Here is a 6,661-nt window from a genome sequence, read left to right as displayed (position 1 = left end):
ATTTCCCAGGGTTTTCAAGTGAGTCAGTATTCTTTATATGTAAACTATATTTCCAGAATGATTTATAATAACTCAAACACTGCAATATGTTTGCAGAAATAGCTAGACAGAAAGTATTCATCACTTACGAGTAAACAAATCCTGGTGAGGCAGTTTGAGGGACCTAAAAAAGGATCTAACTTTTACTGACTTTGTACCAAGGTGTAAGTGTAACAAATTATATTTAACCTTTGTCAAATAGGTTTTGCTACCTCCATTTCCTTGAAGAGGAAATCCCAATATCAAACTTTCAGGAAGCAATTGAGTTGGAACTTAAACCCAGAATCTGATTAAGTGGTTCAGATAAGATAGAACTAATAAAAGTACCTTGACAAGGAAATAGGATTCAATGGAAAAATCATTGACTGAGGGGTCAGACAACAAGGGTCTTAGTGAACAAACTGTGTTACTTATCCTCTCTATCCTCTGGTTTGTAGCCTTTGTAAAAAATATTTTTATTGTCCTATGGATTGAACACAGGGCCTTATGCATGCTAAGGAAGTGCTGTACCTCTGAGCTACATCCACCCTAGTTCTCTATTTTCTTATCTGCGAAATGGAGTCAACTCACAAGCTGGTCTAGAATGAAACACAAGTTGACTATTCTTTTTTTTTTTTTCATACCAGGGATGGGCTCGGGACCTTGAGTTTGCAAAGCAGGCGTAGAAACCACTGAGCTAAATCCCTGGTCCCACAAGTTGACTATTCTTTAAAAATAATTTTTGCTTGTACTTATCATCCTTCTCTTTCTCCAGGATTGTAATCTCCACAAGGGTTAGGTTTTTAAATGTGTTAAATTATATAGAACATAAAAATTTTGCTGTAATAATTTTATGTGTCAGTTGGGTGACATTGCTTGCATTGACTCTATTGCGCAACCATTAGCACCATCCTGCTCTAGAACGCCTCACCTTTCCCAAATGAAACACTGTATCTACCTTGCCAATCATCCCTTCCTTCAGCCCCAGACAGTCACCATTCTGTTTTCTGGCTCTGAATTTGACTGCTCTAGGTCCCTCATATAAATGGAATCAGATATACATTTCTGGCTTATTTCATTTAGCATATCTTCAAGTTTCACCATGTGTGTCATTGGATAGAATTTCATTTCTCTTTAAGGCCAAATTGTTTTTCATTGGATACATTTACCACATATTGCTTTTTCATTTACCTGTCCAGAACATTTGGATTGTTAATAACTTTGGGAGACTATGAATCATGCTGTTATGAACATAAATATACTAAGGTCCCTGAAGCTCTGATTTAAATTATTTTTGGCTCACACCCTATGTTGAATCATAGGATAATTCTGTGCTTACTTTTCTGAGGAACATTCATGTCAGAATGAGCTTTCAAAAACTGACACATAATAATTATACATATTATGGTGTGTGTGTGTGTGTATATATATATATATATATATATGTATATATATAATGGTACATTTTGTTTTGTTTTGTTTTCAGTGCAGGGAATTGAACCAAGGGCCGCGAACGTATTAAGCAAGTGTCCTATCAATGAGCTACATCCCTAGCCCTAGAATAAACTTTTATCTCTAAAGTCTGTGACTTGATGAGAGACTACAGAGGCTGGGAAAGAAATGTGTCCAATGACTGCCCAGAGCAGCGTTGGAAATTTGCCCAGGGCTATGAGGTCTACCTCTCGGTTCTCAGAAAAGGACAGGAATAACAGGCTCTGTTGAAATAGGTTTTTTTCCCTCCTATTTGACACTAGCCAATAGAAACTTTTGAAGCCATTGTTTCAGTCTCCCATTTAACTCTCTTTGGATGGATTTTCCATACATGGATCATAATTCAAGATAGTGACACAGAACGAATAAATCCCACGGACATCAACGCTTTCCCACTACTGAAAAGAAGTAGTAGCCTGTCCCTGGGTATCACCTTAGGGAGATAAGCAAAGGAGGTGGTGAGAGAAAGAATGTTTCATTCAAATGAGAGATGTCTTTCTAAAAGTACTATTCAAGCAATCAGATGGGAGTGATTTAAGTGGTGATTTTTAATTAATTCCCTCCCTCACCAGTGGTTGGTCACTGCTTATGACCATAATCAACTCTAGATAAAATGATGGTACATTTTCTCTGTAGATATGAGCTGTAACATAAAATAAATTTATATAATCTTACAGTAAGTAGAAAAAGTAATTATGCTACACTTGATCTTAGCCAAAAGGCCGAGAAGCGATAGAAAAAGTAATTGTGAAGACTAAAACTACAGTGAACAAGAAGCCTTCAGTAGAGAAAGAAATCACGTTCTAGTAAGAAATTAGGGGGGTTTAGGTGCACCAATAAGTTAAGCAGTAAAGACTAGAGGGTGTGGGGTCAGCTGCAGGAGTGAATTGGGCATGGCGGGTGATGACTACAATCTAATCACACACGGTGGCATGTAGTGTCCCCTGGTGCATATATACAGTGCTTTCAAATTTCTAAATTTCTTTCTATTTTCTTTTTTTTGAGATAGGGTCTTACTGTGCAGTTCAAGCTGGCCTTGAACTCAGTATGTAGCCCAGGCTAGCCTCAAATTTGTGGTGATCCTCCTGTCTCAGCCTCACTAGTGTGAGGATTACAGGCATGCGCCACCACACCCGGATCAAATTTCTTAAGTGGAAACTGTAAAGAACAAAAAACAAAGCAAAACAAATCAAGCAAACAAACAAAAAAAACTTGTGCTCACTTGCTTTTTATGTCGCTATTAAAGAGCAGAGTGAGAGTTATCCACTAACTTACTTTAGATCAGGGGATGGAGAACCCTGGATGCTCTTATAACCAATATGTCTGCCCCAAGAAGCCCTTCCTCTCAGGAGCAACCTAGGACCAACTTCCCTGAGTCCCATCCTAAGTCCAGTTTTCCTCTAAGGTGGTAGCTAAGAAGACAGACCCTGTACCTTGACTTTGCTACCTGCCATTATGTATCTTTGGGCAAATTACACAATCTCTCTGTGACTCAACTGACAATAATAATAACAGCATTTAGTTCTAAGAATTGATCAGGGTGACCAGCCATCCTAGTTGGCCTGAGACTAATGTGATTCCTGGGATTCCAGTCTTTCAGTGTTAGTAGGGAGAGCCAGGCAAACCTGGATGAATTAAACACCACAGTTAATGTGAGCAAAATAAAGAATTAATTCATGCAAGACTCTCAGATATGTATGTGGCACAGAACAAATATTTTATGATATTTGTTATTACTATTATCGCTGTTGCTATTACTACTATTGTGTATGGAAAAAGCAAAGGGAGCAAAGCAAAGCAATGATCCTCAGGTAGAACCGTTTGAATGTTGCTGCAGTGCTGCTTTAATGAGAGCAAAGGGGCTGCATAATAATGACCCTTGGAATCTACGATGCTTCGTATGCTGAAATATTTACCTAGTTGTATATTTTTTAAAATAACATACTGTAGAGTTAATAATGAAGTTCAGGCTGAAATAAACTTCTATAGATCTGAACTAAAAATTTCAGGGGACGTGGCAGAAGTAGAAGATCTAGCAAGAAGGAAGATCTCGTAACTGTTTGAAACATCATTTGTTCTTTTGAGAGCTTCTCAAACTGTAGGACTCTAAGCCATGTGAAAGTAAGGCTTTTGGAGCTAATACTGTTTTGCGGCTCAGGAGCACAGAAATGTGGTAAGAACATTCTAAGGACAGACTTGACAGTTTACTGAATTCAATGCATCATAAACAAAAGGAACCCTTTTTTTGCCCAAGATTAAGGGGAACATAGGTAGCATTAATAGATTGTTCTTACTGTATTGGGCTCACTTCTTAAAGCTTGATCTGTGTATTGCCACTTACTCATCATGAGAATGATATAGATACTTCCAGTTTCAAGGAAGAATCTGAGGCTCAAAGATGTTAATTTGCTCAAGGTCATGCGATTGGTGACAGCCAAGACAACCCCAGACTGTTGGACTCCGGTGCTCAGAGTGCCCTGCAGCCTACATTGTATTGGTGCTTAGATTACACTAGCGATTAATATTCCGAGTCAAAGAGGGATCAATTTATTTCTTGTAAAGTGTGGACCACTTTCATCTGGACCATATGTGGAGAATTGTTGATCACTTATTTCTGTCTTCATTGCATGCTTCATTAACACTCATAATTCTCTTGGAGGAAGTCCAGGTGACCAACGTGTGAATCCCAGCTGAAGATACTACTGTTCTCAGTGGGAGCCACCTGAAGTGAGGGCATCAGGAGTCAAGGAAACAACTCGGTGAAATACACTACTTTTGTTAGGTTAGCTTTAGAAACGAGATCATCTGTAGCGAAAGCAAATGTCACAATCATAAAATTGTTATGATGTTCACATGACAGAGATCAATATATCTTTAGTCCAAGTTTCATCCATTGTTTCTGTCAAGTTGCATTTATGTGTAACACTTTATTCCTGTGTGACCTAAAATCCAGGGCTGATGACCTTCATCATCATAATGAAAATTAAATGGGATTGACTTTTTACTCTTTCTGGTTAATTCTTTAACCTTTGTTTTCTTACTGCTGCCCACAGAAAAAATTATATAATAGAGTAGCAGTATTATTTGGCTTTCAGAAACTCAACCTGCTAGTAGTAAATTTAAAACGGTTGGTCATATATTTTATCCTTAGAAAAAGGCAGAAAGATCTATTGAGGAATTAAAGCGAGAGTTCATAGAGTTGAATTGCCCCTTCCTTGATGATTATTTTCCAGTGTTCCATGGGGCACTAAGAGGAGAATATTCATTCAACAGAGGCATAGACGTGATGACCCCCTGCCTCAAAAATTTTTTGGCATCTTAGAAATTGTGTTTTTGGGGAAAATGAGAAATGCTGGTTCAAAATCATAAATTCCAGAGTTGTATTTTCTCTCCTATAAGGCAGGAATGAATGAGACTTGCTCAGAAAGCTCTTCTCTTCTCCAAACTCTTGAGATTTGAAACACTTGAAAGCAGAGTGAAGTTCACATTGAATTTTTATCCTGTCTTTAAATCGTAATGACTTCATTTTGAAATTTAATAAAATATTTCTATATTATCAAGGCCTCTGTTGTTAAATTTTTGGCCTCATCAAGAGCCCACTCTTGTGAAGGGGAATGTTGCAATCTGCAAGTCAAGAGGGAAGCATTTATGACCCTGCTCGAAAATGGTTGAGCTATTTAAAAACCCCTAGCCAGGGATGTAGCTAGTGGTTCCGCCACCTGCCTTGCAAGTGCAAGGACCTGAGTTCGATCCCTGCTAAAAACAAACAAACAAATAAATAAACACAAACCCCCAGATTCCTGCTCAAAGGAAATCTCTTAGTAGAAAACCAGTGGGCTAGTGATCCTAGGAGAGGGCCTTCTGTAGCCATCAGCAGAACTGTCTGAGCAAACACACAGTATCTGGTATTCTGTATGAAACACTCTGTAAGGCTCCATTTCATTATTACTGGGGCCTAGGCTGAACTCTTGGATCAAGAGAACTGGCAATGAATGGGATACATAATGCAGGAAATTTCCCAGAATGTGGATGAAAAAAATCAAGCACTTAGCTGAAATTCTGTTTCTCTGAGCACTTAGGAGGAGTGCAAAATGTCAGTGTGATCCATGTATAGAGATCACGGAACTGGCAGTTGCCTAGGTTGGCCTTGGCCCCCATCAAGACCAACAATCTCCTGCGGTAGGCTTTGCCTCAGCCACATCGAGAACCAAGGGAGGCAGCCCTGGTGGTTAGCCAGGAGTTCTGAGACCACTAACACTATGGAGCTGGACAAAGTCGGTTGGGGATGAACAGAGATAGAAACACATCCACAGTAAGCCATGCATCCTCAATTTCTCTCGGCTGGTGGTGCCTACCTAGCTCCCCATTGGAATCCTTCCTAGCTGCTGCCAGTGTATGCCAGTGGATGGATCTAACTGTGGCTTTCCCTGTGTCATTTGGGAAGGACCTTGCTAGAAACATGATGTTGATATTCTTGTACAGCGAAGAATTCCATCTGTCCAAGCACTCTTGCTGACCTGCAAACTTCATCCTTCTAGATTGGACTCTGGGTGTCATCTCCAGGACCACTGCCTACAGCCATGTAGGTCTTCCATTACAGGAATCTGAGGGTGGGGTTGGGCATCATTCCCACATGTCGCAGTGTTGATAGTGCCCTCTACTGCATCTGTCCATACCATGGCAGTGAGCCACATTAGCAGGACAGGGTGATTTGGGATCATATAGTGATTCTTGGAAGAGGTTGACATTGTATGTTACTGAGTTACTCCTAATCTATCGCGTCTTATCCACAGTCCTTTGCTTATATGCTTTTACTTTTTCCCATTTCCTACATGCCTTGAGGCACAGCTCTACTGTATGACCCAACTAAGCCTCCCTTCACTTGCTAATTCTAGCCCCAGAATGAAGAGGTATATTTGAGAAATGGGGTATAACTGCCGTTGCCCCCGAAGACAAATGCTGAGGGCCACAGAACCACTCTGACCACAGAGAGCAGCCTTACAGAGCCCAGGAAGTTTGCCCTGAGAGGGAACTGTTCTTCCTGCCGATCTCTCATGGCAGGTGGATATTCAGCGGTAAACAGGCAAATAAATAATAAAGGTAACAAATGGGTAGGCATCACAGATGTGAATAAAAAGTCTGTTCTTTAAGA

At 39.9% G+C, this 6,661-nt stretch overlaps 1 pseudogene; it reads right to left on the bottom strand.

The window, feature by feature from the left end:
* Window positions 1–2,123: 2,123 nt before the first annotated feature.
* LOC117284548 lies at window positions 2,124–2,243 on the bottom strand (annotated as a pseudogene).
* Between the last annotated feature and the right edge of the window lie 4,418 nt (window positions 2,244–6,661).

This window comes from Fukomys damarensis, unplaced genomic scaffold (assembly GCF_012274545.1).
Source record: "Fukomys damarensis isolate Sample0158 unplaced genomic scaffold, DMR_v1.0_HiC HiC_scaffold_37, whole genome shotgun sequence".
Classification (NCBI taxonomy): domain Eukaryota; kingdom Metazoa; phylum Chordata; class Mammalia; order Rodentia; family Bathyergidae; genus Fukomys; species Fukomys damarensis.
This window is presented reverse-complemented; position numbering and strand designations above follow the sequence as displayed.